We start from the raw sequence: 25,804 nt of genomic DNA, 5'->3' as shown, positions 1-25,804 counted from the left end.
TTCATTCTTAAACATGCATGTTCAAATTAATTTTCTGTTTCTTATGATTTGTGACAATCTTATATTTTATGAACATTTGTTTTCAGACAATATAAACCACAATTGTTGGAAATTTTAGTAACTGTTTTCTAAATCTATACCAATTGGTAATAATTAAATGTTACTTAACTACAACTGAAGTATGTTTTTAAAAACAAATTAGAAAATAATTTTCCAGAAAACATATATTTTTAAGCTGGAAAATATTTAAATTAATTAGAATGTGAAATAATGTTTCTGTTATATAATCTAATTCTGGACCTTGAATCAAAATTAGAAATTAATTTACTTAAGCTATGAGTACTACTCACATAATTTATATTAGTTTATGTATGAAATATAGGGAGATATTAAATAATCTGAATATTTTAATGTTGAAATATTAGAAAATAAACATCAAATTTAATTTTATTCAACTGTTATATTATAGATTAATATTGAATGAAAATATATGAAATATTTAATAGAATAAAATAATAGGATAGAATTTTGAAATACCTTGACAAAATGGTGTATGTTTCATGTGAAGTCTGAAGTGGAAGCTTTCCTTCTGTTCAGTAGTTCATAATTGGCTTTGGCAATGTAGATAGCATTCATACCAATCTTTAAAATCAATACATAAAAATATTAAAAAATCCAAAATCTTAACAATCTAAATACCATCTCATCTTATAAAATTCCCTCATATGTTAAAGTAAAAATTGAACAAAGTTTTCTCAAACATACAAATATTTATAATCTTATAAACAATTTATAATCTTATATAAATATAATAGATAAATTTTAATAATATTAAATAAAATAGAGGCAAATACTTAACCCAAACATCATAAAACAAACTTACAAACTTCCCTTTATCTAAGATAACAGTGTCAATGCATTTATATCAGTATTATTTTAGTCTTTTTGTAAACACTAGTAGAATTAATTTATATGTCATCATTCTGCAATATTATCTAACTTAGAAACAGCTTTTCAATTTTCAGAGCTTACTTAAGGCAATGATTTGGATAAATGAACATTTTGAAGGAAGAAAATTCCCCATTTCAAAAGAAGCATTGAAATCCTCTTAGATACTGATTGCATTGTAAGCAAAGTGACTGGTGAGGCTTGCGTATAATTAGGAAACATTGAATAAACCCTTCCCTTTGCACAAACAGATTGGAACAACCACTTTGTATTAAGTCACAATTGTGCTATCAAGTTATATGATAAGCTTCTGTGTATTGCTTGGTAAATCATGGAGTGTGACAATAGGGACACTCAATAAGCTTCTAAGAACTGCATAATAACTCAGGAAGCACTACAGTAAGTTGCACAGTAAGCCTGCTGCCTTAGTGTAAATCGTAGGCTTTTACAAAGAAATCTTAAGAGCCACATCCTTCTTTGCTAGACCTACTGTTATAATGGAGTGCCTCTCAGTTAAAGGTAGAACTCGATAAAGAACAAAGACCATCAACACATTAGTAGCTACCACATATATTGGGAAACCTAGTATTTCTATATGAAATGAAACCACTGAAGATCAGCAAGTAATTAAATGTTAAAACATGTCTCCAGCCATTCTGTGTCTGTTTGGTTTGTGATAATGAGAATTTTTGAACAATGCCTTTTGTGGAGATAAAAGGACCCCTAAACACAGCTGGCCAGCGAGGAGGGCTGCATCTGGGAGGCCCATGAACTTGACTCAAAAAAGAAACTTACAGAGGGAAACATGTATTTTTGTATAAATAGGCTCATACACACACAACCAAATAAACACACACACACACAAACACACATACACATTCATCTGTCTTACTCAGAGAAAGCAAGGTGGGGGGAACTAAATAAGAATACACACAGACTATTGGATATTAAATTTCAGATATTGTCTATTGATTACTATAATAAAACCAATTGCAATAGCTAATATGTACTCTGCTTTTATAAAATATAAACTAAATTGAGTATATATTGATATTTTATATGGAAATATCGATTATATATTGTGTTTTAACTTATTAATATTAGTCAAGTTTTCAAGTTATAGAAAAACAAGAAATACCAAAGCCAAAAACAGAGCAATAATTTCTTTTTTTTTGTATCTTATTTTTTTTATTTTTATTTTCTTTTTTTCTTTACATTTTTTTATTCGATATATTTTTTATTTACATTTCAAATGATTTCCCCTTTTCTAGCCCCTCACTCCCCAAAAGTCCCGCAAGCCCACTCCTCTCCCCCTGTCCTCCCACCCACCCCTTCCCACTTCCCCGTTCTGGTTTTGCTGAATACTGCTTCACTGAGTCTTTCCAGAACAGGGGGCCACTCTTCCGTTTTTCTTGTACCTCATTTGATGTGGGGTTTATGTTTTGGGTATTCCAGTTTTCTAGGTTAATATCCACTTATTAGTGAGTGCATACCATGATTCACCTTTTGAGTCAGGGTTACCTCACTTAGTATGATGTTCTCTAGCTCCATCCATTTGCCTAAGAATTTCATGAATTCATTGTTTCTAATGGCTGAATAGTACTCCATTGTGTAGATATGACAAATTTTTTGCATCCACTCTTCTGTTGAGGGATACCTGGGTTCTTTCCAGCATCTGGCAATTATAAATAGGGCTGCTATGAACATAGTAGAGCATGTATCCTTATTACATGGTGGGGAATCCTCTGGGTATATGCCCAGGAGTGGTATAGCAGGATCTTCTGGAAGTGAGGTGCCCAGTTTTCAGAGGAACTGCCAGACTTATTTCCAGAGTGGTTGTACCAATTTGCAACCCCACTAGCAGTGAAGGAGTGTTCCTCTTTCTCCACACCCTCTCCAACACCTGCACTCTCCTGAATTTTTAATCTTAGCCATTCTGACTGGGGTAAGGTGAAATCTCAGGGTTGTTTTGATTTGCATTTCCCTAATGATAAATGAAGTTGAGCATTTTTTAAGATGCTTCTCCGCTATCCGAAGTTCTTCAGGTGAGAATTCTTTGTTTAACTCTGTACCCCATTTTTTAATAGGGTTGTTTGGTTTTCTGGAGTCTAACTTCTTGAGTTCTTTATATATATTAGATATTAGCCCTCTATCTGATGTAGGATTGGTGAAGATCTTTTCCCAATTTGTTGGTTGCCGATTTGTCCTCTTGATGGTGTCCTTTTCCCTACAGAAACTTTGTAATTTTATGAGGTTCCATTTGTCAATTCTTGCTCTTAGAGCTTACGCTATTGGTGTTCCGTTCAGAAACTTTCTCCCTGTACCGATGTCCTCAAGGATCTTCCCCAGTTTCTTTTCTATTAACTTCAGAGTGTCTGGCTTTATGTGGAGGTCCTTGATCCATTTGGCTTTGAGCTTAGTACAAGGAGAGAAGGATGGATCAATTCCCATTCTGCATGCTGACCTCCAGTTGAACCAGCACCATTTGTTGAAAAGGCTATTTTTTTCCATTGGATGTTTTCAGCCTCTTTGTCAAGGATCAAGTGGCCATTGGTGTGTGGGTTCATAGTTTTAGCTATCCTGGGTTTCTTGGTATTACAGATGAATTTGAGAATTGCTTTTTCTAAATCTGTGAAGAACTGAGTTGGGATTTTGATGGGGATTGCATTGAATCTGTACATCGCTTTTGGCAAGATGGGCCTTTTAACTATATTAGTCCTGCCGATCCACAAGCATGGCAGATTTTTCCATTTTCTGAGGTCTTCTTCGATTTTCTTCTTCAGAGACCTGAAGTTCTTGTCATACAGATCATTCACTTGTTTGGTTAGAGTCACACCAAGATACTTGATATTGTTTGTGGCTGGTATCATTGAGTAGAATATTGTTCAGTTTCCACGTGTATGTGGGTTTTCTGTTGTTTTTATTGCTATTGAAGACCACTTTTGCTCCATAGTGATCTGATAGGAGGCAAGGGATTTGTTCGATCTTCTTATATTTGTTGAGGTCTGTCTTGTGACCAATTATATGGTCGATTTTGGAGAAGGTAGCATGAGGTGCTGAGAAAAAGGTATAGTCTTTTGCTTTAGGATAGAATGTTCTATATATATATATACCTCCTGCACTGCCTGGAGATAGGGTGCTATTGCCCAGGCTGTTCGGATCCCGAAGCAGACACCTGAAGGTTCCCACTGGGGCCTGCTGGATTCACCAGAGCACACTGACTCCTCCCAGCTGGCCTCACGGAAGCCCCTCTTGCCTCTTGCAGGACCTGGAGATGTGGTGTTTCTGCCCAGGCTGATCTGGATCGGGAACTGGAGAGATCTGAGGGCTCCTGCCAGAGGCCTTAGGACTGGAACCTAAGCTCTGTGCCACCAGAGCAGGCTGTGCGCTCTCCCAGACTGCCTCTGGGTGCACACCAGGTCTCCTGCACTTCCTGGAGACCGAGTGCTATGGCCCAGGCTGTTCAGATCCCAAAGCAGACACCTGGAGGCTCCTGCAGGGACCTGCTGGATTCACCACAGCACACTGACTTCTCCCCGCTGGCCTCCCGGAAGCCCCTCTTGCCTCTTGCAGGATCTGGAGATGTGGAGAACAATATTTTCTTAATTATTAATTAAAAATACCAGTTGTATTTTTATGCCAAATTACAAAACTCTGATAAAAATTTTACCTAAATTTAATGTTTCAATAAATACTGAAAATTAACACAATCAGGTAATCTTATTATTAATTTTATAATTCTTTTAAGATCTTTAAAATTTCTGGGTCTTCAATCCTATTCCATTGATCTACCTGCCTGTCACTGTGCCAATACCATGCAATTTTTAACACTATTGCTTTGTAGTACTGCTTGAGGTCCAGGATATTGATTCCCCCAGAAGTTCTTTTACTGATGAGAATAGTTTTAGCTATCCTGGGTTTTTTGTTATTCCAGATGAATTTGTGAATTGCTCTTTCTAACACTATGAAGAACTGAGTTGAGAGTTTGATGGGAATTGAATTGAATCTGTAGATTGCTTTTGACAAGATGGCCATTTTTTATTATATTAATCCTGCCAATAAATGAGCATGGAAGATGTTTCCATTTTCTGAACCCACATACCTATGGTCACTTGATCTTTGACAAAGGAACTAAAAACATCCAGTGGAAAAAAAGATAGCCTTTTTAACAAATGGTGCTAGTTCCATTAGAGGTCAGCATGCAGAAGAATGTGAATTGATGCATTCTTATCTCCTTGCATTAAGATCAACTCCAGGTGTATCAAGGACCTCCACATAAAAACAGACACACTGAAACTAAAAGAAAAGAAACTGGGGAAGACCCTTGAGGACATAGACACAGGGGAAAAGTTACTGAACAGAACAACAATAGCTTATGCTCTAAAATCAAGATTTGACAAATGGGACCTCATAAAATTACAAAGTTTCTGTAAGGCAAAGGACACTGTCAATTGGACAAAATGGCAACCAACAAATTGGGAAGAGATCTTCACCAACCCTACATCCGACAGAGGGCTAATGTACAAATGGGGTAGAGAGCTAAACAAAGAATTTTCACCTGAAGAACTTCGAATTTCTGAGAAGCAACTTAAAAAATGTTTAGCATCACTAGTCATTAGGGAAAGGCAAAATGAAACAACCCTGAGATTTCACCTTACACCAGCCAGAATGGCTAAGATTAAAAACTCAGGAGACAGCAGGTATTGGTAAGGATGTGGAGAAAGAGGAACAGTCATCCACTGCTGGTAGGAATGCACCTTGGTACAAGCTCTCTGGAAATCAGTCTGGCGGTTCCTTAGAAACCTAGGTATAACACTTCTGGAGGACCCTGCAATATCACTCCTGGGCATATACCCAGAGGATTCTCTGGCATGCAATAAGGACACATGTTCCACTATGTTCATAGCAGCCATATTTATGATAGCCAGAAGCTGGAAAGAATCCAGATGTCTCAAAATGGAGGAATAGATACAGAAATGTGGTATATTTACACAATGGAATACTACTCAGCAATTAAAAACAATGAATTCATGAAATTCTTGGGCAAATGGTTGGATCTGGAAAATATCATCCTAAGTGAGGTAACCCATTCACGAAAGATCACACATGGAATGCAGTCACTGATAAGTGGATATTAGCTCAGAAGCTCTGAGTAACCAAGGCACAATTCACATATCAAATGACTCCCAAGAAGGAAGGAGAGGTCCCTGGTCCTGGAAAGGCTTGATCCAGCATTTTAGGGAAGTGCCAGGACAGAGAAGTAGGAGGGGGTTGATCGGAGAATGGGCAGAGGGAAGAGGGTTTATGGGACTTTTGGGGAGGGGGCAATTGGGAAAGGGAAAAATCTTTTGGAATGTAAACAAAGAATATAGAAAATAAAAAATTAAAGAATATGATCTTTAAAATTTTTCAATGAAGCCTACCACATTTCACAGAAGCATTAATATATTTATATTGTAGATCAGTGAAGCCTTTTTTTTCAAAAAAAATTACAAAAGCACCTAAGCAGTTGCCTTATCAGTTCACAGAGGTGATGCTTAATCCAGAAAAATTATCAGAGAACTCAATCGTAGTAGATGTAGAGAATACTAATGAAGAAAACAGCATAATTAATTTTCTCCAAATCCCACATGTAATATTTCTATTTAGGCAGTGATCAGAGATCTCCAGGTGACATGCTTTGCATTATTATTTCATTTTTAATATACAAGATTTTCTACATTGTAAGGTAGTAGTATAAAACCCAATCTTTTATCCAAAAGAGTTTGTCAAAGCTCACTCACCAAAATGGGTCATTAAAATTCAGCCCATATATACATAGTTAGAGGCACAGCAAATTCTGCCTACCTTATCATACACATATGTTAAGAAAAACTGAACATAAATTCAAATTAATAAGCCTAAGTTGTGGCTGTCCTAATTGTGTACAACTCAAGGAGAAGCTTAGAAGTAAAATAACGGCTTCTGATTCCCTTCTACATATCTTTCAGGGCATTATAGAACCATGAGTCCTGTTTGCAGAAGTGAGTCATCTTTTAATAGCTAACAAAGAAAAAAACAAAAAACAAAAAAAATGAAATGTTCTTTATTTTTTTTTATTGTTTTGATAAATACACTATAGACAAGGCAATTTATAAAACAGAGTTTAATTGGGATTATGGTTTCAGAGGGTGGGAATCCATGATGGCAGCATTGGGTAAGGAGGAAGAAACTGAAGAGAGGTAATAACTAGATCCAAAAGGGAAGGCAGCAAAACAAACTAGAAATGGTACACCAGACTTTTGTAACCTATAGGCTGACCTACCATAATGACCTACCTTTTCCAACAAGGCTAATATCTGCATAATATTTATAAGACTGGATATTATACCACATTTCTGAAGCCTTTTCTTAACTAATTATGACTGAATGTACATCTTCTACTTCTGCAAGTATATACAGTATCCAAAAAGAAAAAATTACAATAAATGATGAGAAAGGCATCTTTTTTGTTCTTCTTCTAATGATATCTGTGTATCTTATCAGGCAGTTGATTATTTTCTCAACTTTACACTAAGAAAGAGTTACATTATGTAAGTAACATGTGACTGTCATATTCAGAACATGCTACCTAAATACAGCATATGACATGTTTCAATATATTTTAGTACCTATGAATCACTCAAAATAAAGAGAGTAACTATGTATGGTGTATGCCAGAGAGGAATACTTTTAATAATTTACCATGAGTTAATTATAAATCTTTGCACAATTAAATATATTAAAATATCATATAATATATATGTTGAAATATTATGTGGTGCCCTGTTTATGTGTGTTTTCCACATGCCAATAATTTTTTTTAGTGTAAGAAGTTTACACAGCCTATTGTAGGATGTATATAAAATTCATGAAGTTGTACAAATAGGGCAATCATAGACAGTTTTTTAAAATGATTTCTAGGGATTAGGAAAGAGGGCACTGTTATCTGAGTTCAAAATGGAAGGAAATAATAATAGAATTGTCTTCTATATTGACCCTCACACCTGTGGCAAATTATAAAACAAAGTTATATACATCCATACGAGTGAGATGATAGATGTTAACATCTGAATACTGGAACAATGCTAAATTCTTGTATTCTGTGTTATCACTGAAATTACTCTAAGAATTCAAACCATCTAAAATCCTACCAAATAAAATCCATATCAATGTTCACAGAAATGTTACTTGTTAATGTACTGTGTGAGAGTTAATATTTGATATTATGTTTTAATTTATGTAAATCTTAAGTCTTTAAAGCACTCGTTCCGATTTTTATAACTGTATTGTGTTATGCCCATGTTATAAACTCATCCAAAATGTTACAAATGATTCAAATAGACATGCAAATTTTAATAAAGAAGAACAGAAAGAATTGAAATTCCAATGAAATCATTACAAAATTACAGGCAAAAGCTTTCAAGGATACATTTATTTTCTATATCTGAAATGAGTCTTAAGACTGAGTTTATATAGCCCTACAAATTTTAATGCTGCTTATTTATTTTATTCACAGAAATAGTCAAACAAATTATTAAAATTAATTCGGAATAATTTTTCGGTTTTTCTTCCTGTTCATATTCAAAACTTCAATTTCTTCTGTGTCAGACCCTCACACTACTCACACCATTCATATCATTCTAATGAACGGTTGAACATTACTTATATAAAACTTACTAATAAATATGTCAAGTAAAAACACATATACGTGAATGTTCTAATTAATGAAAGTAATTACACACCACCTTTTATAATACTTATTGCTATATCATTGCTGTTCTTTTCCTCCAGTAATTTCAGTGCTTACGACACTCCTCATAAACGTCTTCAAGCAAGTTCAATGTAATTGAAAGAATCCATCCTAAAATGGTTCTCAAAAGAGATAAATATTCTTTTTCTCAATTGATCAAGAGAACTCCATTTCTTCTTAAGCCTAAGCATTGTATGGTGTGTGATGAATTTTGTTATTCAAAATTAAACTGCAGAGCTGGAGAGATGGCTCAGTGGTTAAGAGCACAGAATGCTGTTCCAAAGGTCATGAGTTCAATTCCCAGCAACCACGTGGTGGCTCACAACTGTCTGTAATGGAATCTGATGCCTTCTTCTGGTGTGTCTGAAGACAGCGACAGTGTATTCACATACATGAAATAAATAAACTTTCAAAAATTAAATTAGAGTTATAGAGCCCAATACTAATGATATATCTACAGTATAACCCCCACACCTAAGGTACAAGTAAAATTGAAGAAGAGAAAGTAGAAAAATAGTGAGGTGCAAGTTAACTGGTGTTTGCTGTAAGGTTCCTAGGAATGTCAGCTACTCCCATATACTATGACCTGCATGACTATCTTAACTTGAGCTGAGCAAGGACGAGAATGGTCATGCTAATGTAGAGTATGACTTCAAACTTGTACAACGATCTACAAGCAACTAACAAGTACAGAAATACAAGTAGCATTCCCAGGGAAGAGCAAAGCAATTAATTATCCAACACCAAATGGGCAGTGCTATTACCCTACATATAACTAACATACTGAGTGATTTATAATTTAGGTATTTTAGATTGTATTTAATAAAAATTAATGAATAATGAAGTCATGAATTTAAAAGAAAGGAAGGAGGTGGTATATGGGAAGAATTGATGTAATTATATTAAAATCTCAAAAATAATAAAAATACAGTGAGATTTTTTAATGCATCATTGAAATGTTTGCCACCTGGTAAAGTTTTCAGCCTCATTTTAAGGTAATAAAACAGTGTGGAGGACGGACACTTATTTTTAAAGTTTTTTTTTTCTATAAGAGCACAGTTATTGATAATTTTATTGTCTGATCAAAGATGTAATCTAATAAAAACTGCGGCCAATGATAATTTGGCAATAATTCTGGTAATAATCACCAAATGCATTAGCATCATTAAATCTGTTGATTTAATTTGCTCTTTGGTATCTTCAAAATGAACTATTAAAACTATTATTCAGTTTCAGAAGTCCTTGTCTTGATTAAAATCCCAAGCACAAACTTTTTACAATTCTATTGATATAAAGTTCACCAGTGGATAAAACAAATTATTGTGATGGAGGTTTTATGAATAGCTGAAATTAGGAATCAATAGAAATGTACAATGTCTACAGAATAAAATAACAAAAATAATTTCATCTGACAGAGTTAGACCTTCAATATGATTGATTTCATACTGTAACGAATACATAGCTCACACATGTGTACCCACTGTGCTTCCTGCTGACACCTGTATTCACTCCTTAATCAAAAGTTCTGAATCTTTTATATGGATGTGGGAATAGTCATCCAGATGGATCATAGGCTATTTTCTGACACCCTTGCATCTATTGTTAAATAAAAATAATCCTTGCCCTACAGAAAAGAGAAATTATTTTTCAAAATCATTGTTTTGGGTAATTTTATCAAAGATTTATCTCTGGTGACATTTTATTAATTAATTAATTAATTAATTAATTAATGTTAATTGAATATTTTCTTTATTTACATTACAAATGTTTTCCCATTTCCAGATCTCCCATTCAGAACCCTCCCTATTCCATACCCCTCCCCCCTGCCTCTATGAGGGTGCTTTCCCACTCACGGACCCACCCATTTCTGTCCTCCTACCCTGGCGTTCCCCTACACTGGTGCATCTAACATCCTCAGGCGCAAGAACTGCTCCTCCCACTGATATCCAGCAAGGTCATCCTCTGCCATATATGCAGCCGGAGCCATGGGTCACTCTGCCTGTAGTCTGGTTGGTGGTCAATCCCAGAGAGCTCTGGGGTTTCTGTCTTGTTGACACTGTTGCTCCCTCCATGGGACTGCAAACCCCTCAGCTACTTCAGTCCCTTCTTCAACTCCTCCATTGGGAACCCCATATTCAGTCCAGTGGTTGGCTTCTAGCATGTGCCTCTGTCTTTGTCAGGCTATGGCAAAGCCTCTCAGGAGACATCCATATCAGGCTTCCATCAGCGTGCACTTCCCAGAATCAACAATAGAGTCCGGGTTTGGTGGTTGTATGCAGGATGGATCCCCATGTGGGACAGTCTCTGGATGGCCTTTCCTTCAGTCTCTGCTCTACACATTGACTCCATATTTCCTCCTGGGATTATTTTGTTCACCCTTGTAAAAAGCATCCACATTGGTCTTCCTTGTTCTTATGCTTCATATGGTCCATGAATTGAATCTTGCATATTCCGAATTTTGTCTAAAATCCACTTATCAGTGAATACATACCAGGTTTGCTCTTTTGTAACTGAGGAAGATGTCTTCAAGTTCCATCCATTTGCCTGCAGATTTCATGAATTTGTTGTATTTAATAGCTGAGTTTTTAATAGCTCCATTGTATAAATGTACTACATTTTCTGTATCCATTCCTCTGTTGAGGGACGTCTGGGTTCTTTCCAGCTTCTGGCTATTATAAATAAGGCTGCTATGAATATATTGGAGCATGTGTCCTTATTACATGTTGGAGCACACTCTGGGTATATGCCCAGGAGTGGCATAGCTAGGACCTCAGGTCGTATGATGTTCAATTTTCTTAAATCTAAGTATATATCCTGGCGATTTATGTCATATTGTTACTGAGTGAAAGTTATTCCTTTGTTGGCCCTTGTCTTTGCTAAGAAGGGAAAAAAATTATCATTTTGAGTAAAAAAAATATAGTGAGGAGGAACTAGCAATTTATTTAAAAACAAAAGTCTACAAAAAAGAAGTAGACATTCCGAAAAGAGCTTAGATTGTGTCTCTAAAAGAGAGCAGCATGTTTTTAGAGTCATCCTTGCAAAGAGGATGCATAGAGTTTCAACAAGGTCCACAAAACCCATGATTTGGTTAATATTTCCAGGAATTGGATTTGCCATTTGATTTGCAAATTGATATATACATATATGTAAATATATTTAATAGATATATGTATATCAAATTACATAGGTATGCTTATTACTTTATGTGTTTATGAATATATAAATACATATCAGTGTAGTAAATTTTAACTTTTGTACTTGGAGTTTATTCTCACTAAATTTTGGTTTCAGAATAAGATTGAAACCAGAATCATCTAATCATATTTTGATATATATTCTGCAAGGACTAATTATTTAAAAGCTGAAATAAAAAATATTAGAATCCCAAAGTCATATGTTTCTATTAATATGTGGGTTAATAGGTAGTTCCCATAACAAGAAATACAATTTTTTCAGGAAATGAACATGTATTTTATTTTACATTTTTATTTTAAAATTATATATATATATATACATATAATTAAAGAAAAGGATAAAATATGGATCATGCACTCATAGAACTTTATTCAGTTCTAAATAATATGAAACTAAGATATTGCTAGAAAATGATTATAAAATGAAGATCATTTAAGTAAGCAAAATAAGACAGACTTGAAATGACAAAATCACATTTGTGTCCTATTTATGCTGAGTGCAGATTTAAATTAATAAGCACACACCAATGCATGCGCATACACCACACACACATACACACACACACTGCTTGCAAATAGTATTGTGCTCTGACAGACAAGGAAAATGACTAAAATAGGGAAACAGAGAAGAACAAAGGGAGAAGCAGCAACTGTGTGGATAATGAAAGGTAGCTAGCATCAGAAGCAACATGCACTAAAAGAGGAGTGCGCTCAATAAGACTAAAGTATCATCTGTGTGTATGAAAACTATGATGTTGTAAACTACCTAAAAATCAACATTCATTGTTGAGGAAACAAAAATCTCCCACAAAAGCAATGGTATGGGCCATCGTATCTAAGGAGCTAGTGTTAAATATAGTTGCAAAATTACAGGTAGGGAATCAATTCAGAAATATTTACTGTGCTTCTCTTAGGAGAAATAAAGTTACTTGGTATTTAATGAGAATCAATAGGTTCACATTGTGGCAGAATTTGAAGGAGTTGATCTTGGAATTAACAAATAATGATAAGCCAATCATTATAAGGAAGTGACTGCTAAGAACATGTGTATGTCTAAATCGAAGCGTGCATCACTTTCATACTGTAATAAATTCCAAATGTATGCTTGAGCAAACTCTTCTTGTAATTGACAATATTCAGTTATATTCCATTAAATAAGCAGAATATTTTACTTAGGGAAATATAACATATCTACCAGAAACTTTCTTTTTCTTCCTGCAAAAGAATATATGAGAACTTCTGAGCCGTGTTTGGTTATAAGGTGGCTTTAGAGGATATGAGCAAAATAATTTCCTGTCTGTCTCTAGATACCGTAATCATCAGAATGGGAGGATCCCACACAATGCTGAATATTTGTGGATAGAACTAGACACACAAAAACCATATAACAGCTTCCATGCCCTTTTAATTCTGTGGCATGTTTATTGAATGATATAGGTCAACATAGGATTATATCTATCTCATTTCTTTCCCCCTTCTCTCCTCTATCTTGATTCTTAATTTATTTCCAATTGATTTTATCTCCTATTTCCTAGTACATATTTTAAATACACAAAGGCATATTTTTATACTTAAACTTATTATTGACATAAGATAAAGCTGAACAGTAGAAGAAAAGTAAACAACAAAATATTGGTATCTCCCTTTCAGTTAATATTGCTTTAATCTATTACCTGGATAGTATCTAAAACATATGGTCATTGAAAAGTACACATCATCTAAAATTGTCCTCATGAACACATTTGTATTTTAGCTCCATCAATTGTTACTGCAGATTTTAATGAATATGAAAGAGAAAACATCTTTTTTGTATAAAGGTGTATCCTCAGTGCCATTTATCCCTATTATTTCCTCAGCACTGTTTATTCTACAATATGCACAAAGACAGCTGGGACATAAAACATTAGAAGAAAATAAGAACTTGTGAGAAAGAGGTTTAAATTGTGATCTCCCCAACCAACTCATTGGGCAAGCCTGTAATGTCTTCAATAAGCTACCCTTACTCTTTCTCTGTGTACTAAGGTCATGGTACAGAATGTTGAAACATATTTTGAAGACAGCTCTTTGATAACAATTACAAGATAGATGAAATCCTTGCGTTAGTTTTATTATGTCAAATATCCCACAACACGCATACTTAATATTTCTTGCCAACACAAAGACAAACAAATTCATTTATATTTTAATTTGGTTTATTACAAAAATTTATTTATAAGTCTAGCAATCATGTGGGAAAATGGAAGAAAACATGCATATAGTAATCAGTAACAGCCTTGGCCACAGCACCCCATCTCCAAGCAGTGCAAGAAGCCAGCTATACACCCAGAGGCCAGCTAGGAAGAGGCAGCTTGTACTGGTGAGTCTGGATCTGCAGAGCAGAGGATCCAGTCCGAAGGACTCTGGCAAGAGCCTTCAGGTCTCTGTCTGTGGATGGAAACAGCCTTGGCCACAGCACGCCATTTCCAAGCAGTGCATGAAGCCAGCTATATACCAGAGGCCAGCTAGGAAGAGGCAGCTTGTACTGGTGAGTCCGGATCTGCAGAGCAGAGGATCCAGTCCGAAGGACTCTGGCAAGAGCCTTCAGGTCTCTGTCTGTGGATGGAAACAGCCTTGGCCACAGCACGCCATTTCCAAGCAGTGCATGAAGCCAGCTATATACCAGAGGCCAGCTAGGAAGAGGCAGCTTGCACTGGTGAGTCCAGCATTGACAACAAGACCAACTAACACCAGTGAGAACTAGATGGCAAAGGGCAAATGTAGGAATATTACTAACAGAAATCAAGGCAACATGGCAACATCTGAACCCAATTCTCAAGTAACAGCATGTCCTGGATACCCCAACACCCCAGAAAAACAAGATTTGGATTTAAAATCAATGGTCATGATGCAGTTACTGGAACACATGAAGGGCCTAAATAAATCTCTTCAAGAAATTCATGAGAAAATTGATCAAAAGTTAGAAGCCCTTACAAGGGAAACACAAAAATCACTGAAAGAAATTCAGAAGAATGCGGGTCAAAAGATAGAAGTCAATAAGGAGGAAACACAAAAATCACTTAAAGAAATACAGGAGAACTTTGGTCAACAGGCTGAGGTCATGAAAGAGGAAACACAAAAATCTCTTAAAGAATTACAGGAAACCATAGACAAGCAAGTGAGGAGCTGAGCAAAATCATCCAGGATCTAAAATCAAAAGTAGAAACAGCTAAGAAATCGCAAAGGCAGACAACTTTGGAGATAGAAAACCTTGAGAAAAAATATCAACAACAGAATACAGGAGAGAGAAGAAAGAATCTCAGATGCCGAAGATACCATAGAAAGCATGGATTCAACTGAAATGCAAAAGAAAATGCAAAATTCAAAAAACTTGTAACCCAAAACATCCAGGAAATCCAGGACAAAATGAAAAGGCCAAACCTAAGGATTATAGGCATAGATGAGAGTGAAGATTTACAACTTAAAGGGCCAGCAAATATCTTCAATAAAATTATGGAAGAAAACTTCCCTAACCTAAAGAGAGAGATGCCCATGAATATACAAGAAGCCTACAGAACTCCAAACAGACTGGACCAGAACAGAAATACCTCCCATCACATAATAATCAAAACACCAAATGTACTAAACAAAGAAAGAATATTAAAGGCAGTAAGAGAAAAAGGCCAAGTAACATATAAAGGAAGACCTATCAGAATCACACCAGACTTCTCACCAGAGACATTGAAATCTAGAAGATCCTGGGCAGATCTCATACAGAGTCTAAGGGATCACAAATGTCAGCCAAAACTACTATACCCAGCAAATCTCTCAATAACCATAGATGGAGAAACCAAATATTCCATGAGAAAACCAAGTTTACCCAATATTTTTTCACAAACCAAGTACTACAAAGGATAATGAGAGGAAAACACCAATACAAGGAAGGAAACTTCACCCTGGAAAAAGCAAAATAGTACCCTTCTTTCATCAAACCTAAAAGAAGATAACCAATCAAATATAAAAAGTAACATCAAAAATGACAGGAAGTAATAATCACTACTCCTTAATATCTCTTAACATGAATGGACTCGATTCCCCAATAAAAAGACATAGACTAACAGACTGGATAAGGAAACAGGACCCTACATTTTTCTGCATACAGGAAACACACCTCAGTGTCAAAGACAAACACTACCTTAGAGTAAAAGGCTGGAAGACAATTTTACAAGCAAATGGTCTCAGGAAACAAGCTGGAGTAGCCATTCTAATATCAGATAAAATTGACTTTCAACCTATAGTCATCAAAAGAGACACCAAGGGACACTTCTAGCTGGTCAAAGGAAAAATACACCACGAAGAACACTCAATCGTGAGTCCCAAATGCAAGGGCACCCTCATTCATAAAAGAACCTTTACTAAAGCTCAAAGGACACTTTGCACATTGCACAATAATTGTGGGTGACATTAACAATGCAATTTCCTCAATGGACCAATCAGGAAAACAGAAACTAAACAGGGCCACAGTGAAATTAATTGAAGTTTTGGACTAATTAGATTTAACATATATATATATATATATATATATATATACAACATTTCATCCTAAAGTTAATGATTATAACTTTTTCTCAGCACCTCATGGTACCTTCTCCAAAACTGACCATATAATTAGTCACAAGACAGACCTCAACAAATATAAGAAGATCGAAATAATCCCATGCCTCCTATCAGATCACTATGGAGTAAAAGTGGTCTTCAATAGCAACAAAAACAACAGAAAGCCCACATACACATGGAAACTGAACAATATTCTACTCAAGGATTCCTTGGTCAAGGAAGAAATAAAGAAAGAGATCAAAGACTTCTTGGAATTTGATGAAAATGAAGACACAACACACCCAAATCTATGGGACACAATGAAAGCGGTGCTATGAGGAAAACTCATAGCCCTGAGTGCCTCCAAAAGGAAAATGGAGAGAGCATACACTAACAGATTATTGATACACCTAAAAGCCCTGGAACAAAAAGAAGCTAATTCCAGGAGGAGTAGAAGGAAAGGAAATCATCAAACTCAGGGCTGAAATCAATCAAGTGGAAACAGAAAACCATACAAAGAATCAGCAAAATCAGGAGCTGGTTCTTTGAGAAAATCAACAACATAGTTAAACCCTTAGACAGACTAATCAAAGGGCACAGAGACAGTATCCAGATTAACAAAATTAGAAATGAAAATGGAGTTATAACAAAAGAAACTGAGGAAATTCAAAAAATCATCAGATCCTACTACAAAAGCCTATACTCAACACAACTGGAGAATCTGGAGGAAATGGACAGTTTCCTAGACAGATATCAAACACCAAAATTAAATCAGGATCAAATAGATCATCTAAATAGTCCCAATAATGCTAAATAAATAAAAGGGGTCATAGAACATCTCCCAACCAAAAAAAGCACAGGACCAGATGGCTTCAGTGCAGAATTCTATCAGACCTTCAACGAAGACCTAACACCAATACTCTTCAAAATGTTCCACAAAATAGAAACAGAGGAACACTACCCAACTTGTTCTAAAAAGCCACAATCATGCTGATACCAAAACCATACAAAGATCCAACAAAGAAAGAGAACTTCAGGCCATTTTCTCTTATGAGTATCAATGCAAAAATACTGAATAAAATTCTTGCCAACCGAATTCAAGAAGACATCAAAACGATCATCCACCATGATCAAGTAGGCTTTATCTCAAGGATGCAGAAAGGGTTCATTATAAGGAAATTCATAAATGCAATCCACTACATAAACAAACTCAAAGAGAAAAACCATATGATCATTTCATTAGATGCTGAAAAAGCATTTGACAAAATTCAGCATCCTTTCATGCTTAAAGTCTTGGAAAGAACAGGAATTCAAGGCCCATAACTAAACATAGTTAAAGCAATATCCAGCAAGCAGGTAGCCAACCTCAAACTAAATGGAGAGAAACTTGAAGCAATCCCACTAAAATCAGGGACTAAACAGGACTGTCCTCCCCATATCTTTTCAATGTTGTACTTGAAGTTCTAGTTAGAGCAAATAGACAACATAAGGAGGTCAAAGGGATAGAAATTAAGGAAGAAGTCAAATTATCACTATTTTCAGATGATATGATAGTATACTTAAGTGACCCAAAAAACTTGACCAGAGAACTCCTACAGCTGATAAACAACTTTAGCAAAGTGTCTGGTTATAAAATCAACTCAAGTAAATCAGTTTCCTTCCTACACTCAAAGGATAAGCAGGCTGAGAAAAAAGCTAGGGAAATGATACCCTTCACAATAGCCACAAACAATATAAAGTATCTTAGTGTGACTCTAACCAAACAAGTGAAAGATCTATACAACAAGAACTTCAGGTCTCTGAAGAAGGAAATCTTAGAAGACCTCAGAAAATGGAAAAATCTTTCATGCTTGTGGATTGGCAAGATTAATATAGTTAAAATGGCCATCTTGCCAAAAGCAATATACAGATTCAATGCAATCCCCATCAAAATCCCAACTCAGATCTTCATAGAGTTAGAAAAAGCAATTCTCAAATTCATCTGGTATAACAAAAAACCCAGACTAGCTAAAACCATTCTCAACAGTAAAAGAATTTCTGGAGGAATCAGTATCCCAGAACTCAAGCAAACTACAGAGCAATAGTGTTAAAAACTGCACGGTATTAGCACAGTGACAGGCAAGTGGACCAATGGAATAGAATCGAAGACCCAGAAATGAATCCACACACCTATGGTCACTTGATCTTCGACAAAGAAGCAGAAAACATACAGTGAAAAAAAAAGATAACCTTTTCAACAAATGGTTCTTGTTCAACTGGAGGGCAGCATGCAGAAGAATGAGAATTGATCCATTCTTATCTCTTTGTACTAAGCTCAACTCCAAGTGGATCAAGGACCTCCATGTAAAACCAGACACACTGAAAGTAATAGAAAAGAAACTGGGGAAAACACTTGAGGACATGGGCACAGGGGACAAGTTCCTGAACAGAAGACCAATAGCTTATGCTCTAAGATCAAGAATTGACAAATGGGACCTCATAAAATTACAAAGGTAAAGGACACTGTCAAAAGGACAAAACAGCAACCAACAAATTGGGAAAAGATCTTCACCAACCCTACATCTGATAGAGGGCTAATATCCAATATATACAAAGAGCTCAAGAAGTTAGACCCCAGGTAACCAAATAACCCTATTAAAAATGGGGTACAGATCTAATCAAAGAATTTTCACCTGATGAAATTCAGATGACCGAAAAGCACCTTAAGAAATGCTCACCATCATTAGTCATAAGGGGAATGCAAATCAAAACAATCCTGAGATTTCACCTCACATCAGTCAGAATGGCTAAGGTTAAAAACTCAGGAGACATCATGTGTTGGTGAGGATGTGTATAAAGAGGAACACTTCTCCACTCCTGGTGGGATTATAAACTGGTACAACCACTATGGAAATCAGTCTGGTGGTTCCTCAGAAAACTGGACATGAAGCTTCTGAAGGACCCTGCTCTACCTCTCCTAGGCATATACCCAGAGGATTCTGTGGCATGCAATAAGGACAGATGCTCCATTATGTTCATAACAGTCTTATTTATAATAGCCAGAAGCTGGAAAGAAACCAGATGTCCCTCAAAGGAGGAATGGATACAGAAAATGTAATATATTTTCACAGTAGAATACGACTCAGCAATTAAAAACAATGAATTCAAGAAATTTTTAGGCAAATGGTTGGAACTGGATAATATCATCCTAAGTGTGGTGACCCTATCACAAAAGAATACACATGGAATGCAACCTCTGATAAGTGGATATTAATTAGCCCAGAATCTCTGAATACCCAAGGCACAATTAGCATAACAAATGCCTCCCATGAAGAAGTAAGGAGAGGGCCCTGATCCTGGAAAGGCTTGATCTAGCATTGTAGGGGATTACCAAGACAGAGAAAAAGACAGGAGGTGATTGGAGAATGGGTGGAGAGAAGAAGGCTTATGGGACATATGTGGAGGGGGGAACCAGGAAAGGGGAAATCATTTGGAATGTAAACAAAAAATATAGAAAAGAAAAAAAGAAAAAAGAAAGAAATTTGCCGAAAAATAAAAAATAAAATAAATATGTTATGCAAATTTGAAACAAAAAATAGATTCATGGTTATGGAAAATAAGTTTTATAAAATCTAACAAGTTGATGGTGGTGCATGCCATTTTCCCCATCATTAGGGTGTGAAAGGAAGGTGACTATCTGAGTTCATGACCAGGATGAGTTCTAAGAAACCCAAGTATACACAGAGAAATCTTGTCTCAAATTGATAAATAAATAAATAAATAAATAAGCATATATACATATGAGGATGACAATATTTTTCGTTTTACCTTTAACAAAAACCTTTAATTAATTTAAGGCAGTGAATAGCAACAAGTCCTAAATGCATACATGATGACAATAGCAATATCCTTGTTATTTCTTACTTCTTTCTTACTTGTTACTTATTTCCTGATAAAATCAAATACCCCAAAAGGTAGTACCTATGAAGTTGACAGCTCTCAGCAATCAAGGGTTGCCTATTTTTCTAAATATCAAGAATGTCCCATGTAGATAACTCTTTAGGAAAGATCATATTCTATCAGAAGAGTCAGACATATTTTCCACAATCATGTAAAAAAAACATGCATATAGACTGTCTAAAGAGCTTATCTACCTACCTGCAGACTTCATTCAGGCCTGGGGTATTAACAATGGTACCTAACAAGCTCTGAAGTCTTATCAAGTTTATGTGTACTGAAGCCTTCAGCAATTGGAAATGTTCAGTGCCCTAGCTCACTACTTGATGGATTTCTTTTGGTTGAACCTTTTTGTCCTTCCCTTTTGCCTTCTCTGTACTTGGTTCACCATTTTTCCTTTGTCAACTGATTGCCAACAGTTAGCTTTTTTTACTGCTACGAGGGAGATGGTTGACCAACTGCCTCAAATTTGCTGCTTCTAAGGAATTATTCAGCGTACCTGTCTCCACTCAGACTGTGTGCTGGAAATATAATGTAAGCGTCTTTGTTTTCTGGATAACTCTAGAAACCAAATAACTTTGGAGCCCGGGAACCAGATGTCGCTAGGCTTTAGCAGACACAAGATGCCTACAGCTATTGGAGTGTCACTGTGACTTTTGATGGGCCACCATTGCTTCTTCTCCCATAACTGAGCCTGTACTTCTGGGCACATTCGCCACAGGCCATCACTGCAGATTCCTTGTGTCTACCATGCCTACTTGTCCATGTGACTCAGTTGGTTATAAGTTAAACTGCACTACCAAAAATAAACAAGAAAGTACAGAAGGGAACAAAGATTTTATAAATCTTAATGTCTCAATCTCAAAGGAGGCAACACAAGAGCGTTTATACCACAAACTATTTACTATTTGAGTCTTTAGACTAATAGCATAACCTGAGAAGGGATACGTGCATTAATCCCACATTATATTTCAGGAGAATAAATTACCCATTTGGACTAATTGCAGCCATTTTCTTGGTCTTATTCTAATCTTCACTCTTCATTCCAATCATAGTGATAAAAGCTTGCTTTGGACTTTATAATCTAGTATATGAAATAACCAGTCATAGTCTTGTCATTTTATTAGATATCCAAGGAATCCTCCCAAACTTTCCACAAAGGAAGAAGTTGGGGAGTGAACTAGAGTTCAATGAGGCCCATCACATGAAAAATTCTGATAGAAATAAATAAACAAAGAACTGTTTTAAGCAGGCATCACTTCTTCTGCACCTTCAGGAGGCAGGTAAATAAGATGAAATCATTTTGCTTTTGTCCAGGTGCTAAGGCAAGTGCCAGAAAGCTGAAACAGAAGCAGAGATAATCTTGTTGTCTGTTTGATTGATAGTCCTTATATTTAAGGCAGTCATGTGCAATGTGTGTTTTATTGGTGAGGTGCTAGGTACTGTATGAACTTATTGAAGATAGACTCTATGTGCAGAAGATACTACTTTGTCTGTTCCAAATCACATGTCCTCTGGCAAGCTGGTCCTAACTTTGTAACAAGTAGAAAGGAAACAGAATTTAGAGTTATTAAAAGTGCTGTGTACCTGAGACTGCTAGAAGACAACGTGTTTCCAGTTAAAGTTAAAGTTGTTTACCCAGCTCCACTGGGAAGCAGAAGTTGAAGGCATACTCAGGAAGAAAACAAGGAACCTCGCTCTGCACTCTCGCTTTAGGGAGCTCAGGCTGATGACCACAGCTTTCCTAGTGACTTTCTGAGGAAAGATTTTAAGCTCAGAGTTTAATTATATCAACTGTCCACAGCTAGTGAATCTTTTATTCAATCCCTACCCAAAGTAACACTGCTCTGTCTGAGACCTCAATCAGAAACCTTAGAAGTTTGATCCAGTCAAATATTGCTGGAAATTTGTAAAGATCCAAATTGTTGGGATAACATAATACTTAATAATTTTATGAGAACTTTAATGCAATGGTTTTTAGTCTTATGCCCTTCCTAGACCTCTCTCAAATCATTCCAGATCCACTGCTTTCTTCCTAATACCTTATATTGTACTTTTAAATAAATTAAATTCATTCATTCATTTACTTACTCATGATAGAATAGACTATCAGATGATGTCTGGTGTTCTGGTAAATATTTCCTCTTTTCTTTTTTGATGTCTTGAGACTAAGTTGTATAATTTTTCTATCAAAAATATTAACTTGGCATGAGCAGCCCAGTGTCAAATTTTCTCTCCATTTAGAACAGTTCTGGCTTTATGTAATGATATATTTATTTATGTAATTATTTATTTATCAAAGTTATATAGATTTTTTATATTCAGTTTATATATTACTATAGACTCTTCATATATTGTTGACTTTTCCCAGAATGACAACTTTTCTCCATTAGAAGCATATAATTTCTAGAGGTTCAGAAAATAGTTATTTTTAATTTTCTTTTTATTATCCCTAATTCATCTTTCATACTTCTTTCCCCCCCCCCCTTGGCAAAAAGAGCCTAGCTTTTCATCAACTCTGCATGTCAAATTCAATACATTAAAATGTACCCATTACTTCATTTAATTCTGAATTCTATGTTTTATTTTACAATAGGAGTGGTGTAATGAAAATGAAAGGTCACATGGTTATCACTGGACAAATATGTCACACACACACACACACACACACACACACACAAAACTTTACTTAATAAGAAAGAAATCCTTAAAGAAATACTGAAAGTCTCTCTTTTTACCACATTATTCTGAATGTATTGGGGTTTGTGAAGAGCCTATTGTACTTCTGTTTCAGAAATTATGTGCTGAACTTCTTAAATAATGGCCCCATGAAATGTAGATATTAGTCAGATTTTAACAACAGAGTTTTTATTAATTATCAGCAAAGAAATGACAGCTGAAATATCTACTTTAAAATACCAGGCCTTGATTCTTACTAAAATCCATGACAGAAAATATTATTAGTCTTACTTTCTTATCTACAAAGAGTTTAACAGTGTAAACAGTAGTGTTTATTTAGAATTAAATTTCCTAAAGTTTACTATTTCTGCCTATAGTTATAATAGTGAGGCATGAATCAATTAAATGCACTTTTAAAAGAGTTTTGTGCAACATATTTTTGAGAGGTATATGGAGTTGAAAGCAAAAATAGAAAAATCAATTTAAAAATTAATGAAATGACTACATTATCTTACAAATATAATGTAAGACAAATAACAATTTTTGAAAAATGCTAATGAACAAATGAGGGATATAACTGAATTGATTTAATATACCGGGGTTACCAAAATTTTGGTGAAGAAAACAGATTATGAAGGATATTTAACATTTGATGTTCAAAGATGTTTCCTTCTATAACAGGTGGATTACTAAAAGGAGAGTTGCATGTCTGAAAAGAAGAATGTCAAAATAGCCAAAATAGGAATAATCTGCCTTATGCCATGACGCTTGGTGTTTCATCTGCTACCAGAAGGTGCCACACAACTTCAGATTGGGTCTCTCATACTCATTGATGCGGTCAGGGACAATCCTCAGATGATACTTCCTAATTCTCTTTTGTTTCAAGCACTCTGGTAACTATAAAAGCAGTACAAGGCCTGGTTTCTTTGGTATTTGTTATAGTCATTTTACATTTTTTCTCACTTGGTACTTCTATTTATGTTATCTGTCATACCTTTGTGAAAATCCTATCCATCTCTGCTGCAGATAGTTTGCCATTTCTATCCAAATGTGTGTTATTTTTATTTTGTTTCATGTGTGTTATCTACAAATGCTTTCCAATTAGTCCCTCAAAGCAACAACTATTAATTACTTGCTACTTTATTTGGAAAAAGTTCCTTGTTTCAAAACTGAGTCCTGTTTTCCCTGGGTGATAGGGTAGGGCCCTACTTTGGTGATTTCTTCATGTGGTGTGCAGCTCCTTGGTGTTGCTACCTGCTCGACTTAACAACTTGATAAAGTGTCCAGGGGCAAGAGAGGTAGGGTAACACAAGGTGAAAGTCACTACCTTTTTGCAAACGCATCTTTGAACTACTCTCATGTTCAACATTTTATCTATGAGATCATACTGTCTACATTATATGAATATATTTGAAAGGGGCTACATATGAACAAAATCTCCTAGAAAAAAATGTATTTGGAAGACAGGGTGCCAAACACAGAATCAATGTTCTGCATTTACTCCATATTCTCTAAATGTTCAGAAACATTCTTGATTTAATTATGTTCTCCTTTTTCTACATTCTCACCTTAAAATATGCTGCCTTATTTTGAAATTTCTGGTTTGTGTTTTGTAGTTTGGGATTTGCATTTTATAATATAATTCTTGTCAAAATAAATTACCACATGCTATAGAGCTCAGGAATCTTAGTATTGTTCTATACAATAACATTCTATGGCTTTATAAAGATATAAATCATTACAGGCTATGCTCTATACTCATTGTATATGATATTTTATAGACATAATTTAAAAATATAATAAAAAGTAGAAGTAGGACAATGATCTGGGTCAACTAGAAATTTCAAGTGACTTAGATTATCTTTATAAATTCCTTAAGTCAACTGTGACTTTTACACTTGGGGCATATTAATGAAAGCTAATATGGACTAAATGATTATTAAGAGGCAGATATTGAACTCAGTAATTAACCTACATTATGTTAATCATCTTGAAAATTCTATATGATCGACAGTATTTTACTCAAGTGTTATTATTCATAAAAGTGGTCCAACCTCATTTAAGCTAATTTTGAGGGTCCAACATATTATATCTAAAGTAGGTTAGAAAATCTATGTAGCCTGTATAATGTATGTTCTATAACAAGTGAAGAAAGGTCAGCAACAGTATGTCTATATACATAAAAACGTTAAAGGGCCATCAGCAATACATTTAGACATGGAGAGTAACTAGAGTTAATAGTATTATAACTGTCCTTGTGGACCATAAACAAGGAAGGATGTTTGAGTTCAGAAAATCAAGGTGAGAAAAACATGCAAATGCCAGTAACCATATACTAATCTTAGCAGAGTAGCCATTTCCCTGAACTTTCTTATGACAGACCAATTTAAACACAATTTCCTGGCACAAACTCTAGATTATGTCTGGAAAAGCAGAAAAGCAAGGCAGAAAAACATATCCAAATTGAGGGTACATTGGCCAGGTTGGGATCCATAGCTGTAATCTGATATCCAAAAGAAGAAAGGTATCTTATGAACTGAATAAAATATTTGTCTCCAGAGGCACAAACTACATCCAAGGACAAGCGCAGGGACAATAGGCACCTTGGGTAGCAGGCACGCTGCCATGTTTTCTGAAACCTGTCTCACAGTTCTCCAAGGCATTTCTCTCACTGAGTCATCCTTTCGACCCTGTTATGACAGAC

The sequence above is a fragment of the Apodemus sylvaticus genome, chromosome 8 (genome assembly GCF_947179515.1).
Source record: "Apodemus sylvaticus chromosome 8, mApoSyl1.1, whole genome shotgun sequence".
Taxonomy (NCBI): Eukaryota; Metazoa; Chordata; class Mammalia; order Rodentia; family Muridae; genus Apodemus; species Apodemus sylvaticus.
The sequence above is the reverse complement of the archived record's forward strand: the minus strand, read 5'-3'. Positions refer to the sequence as shown.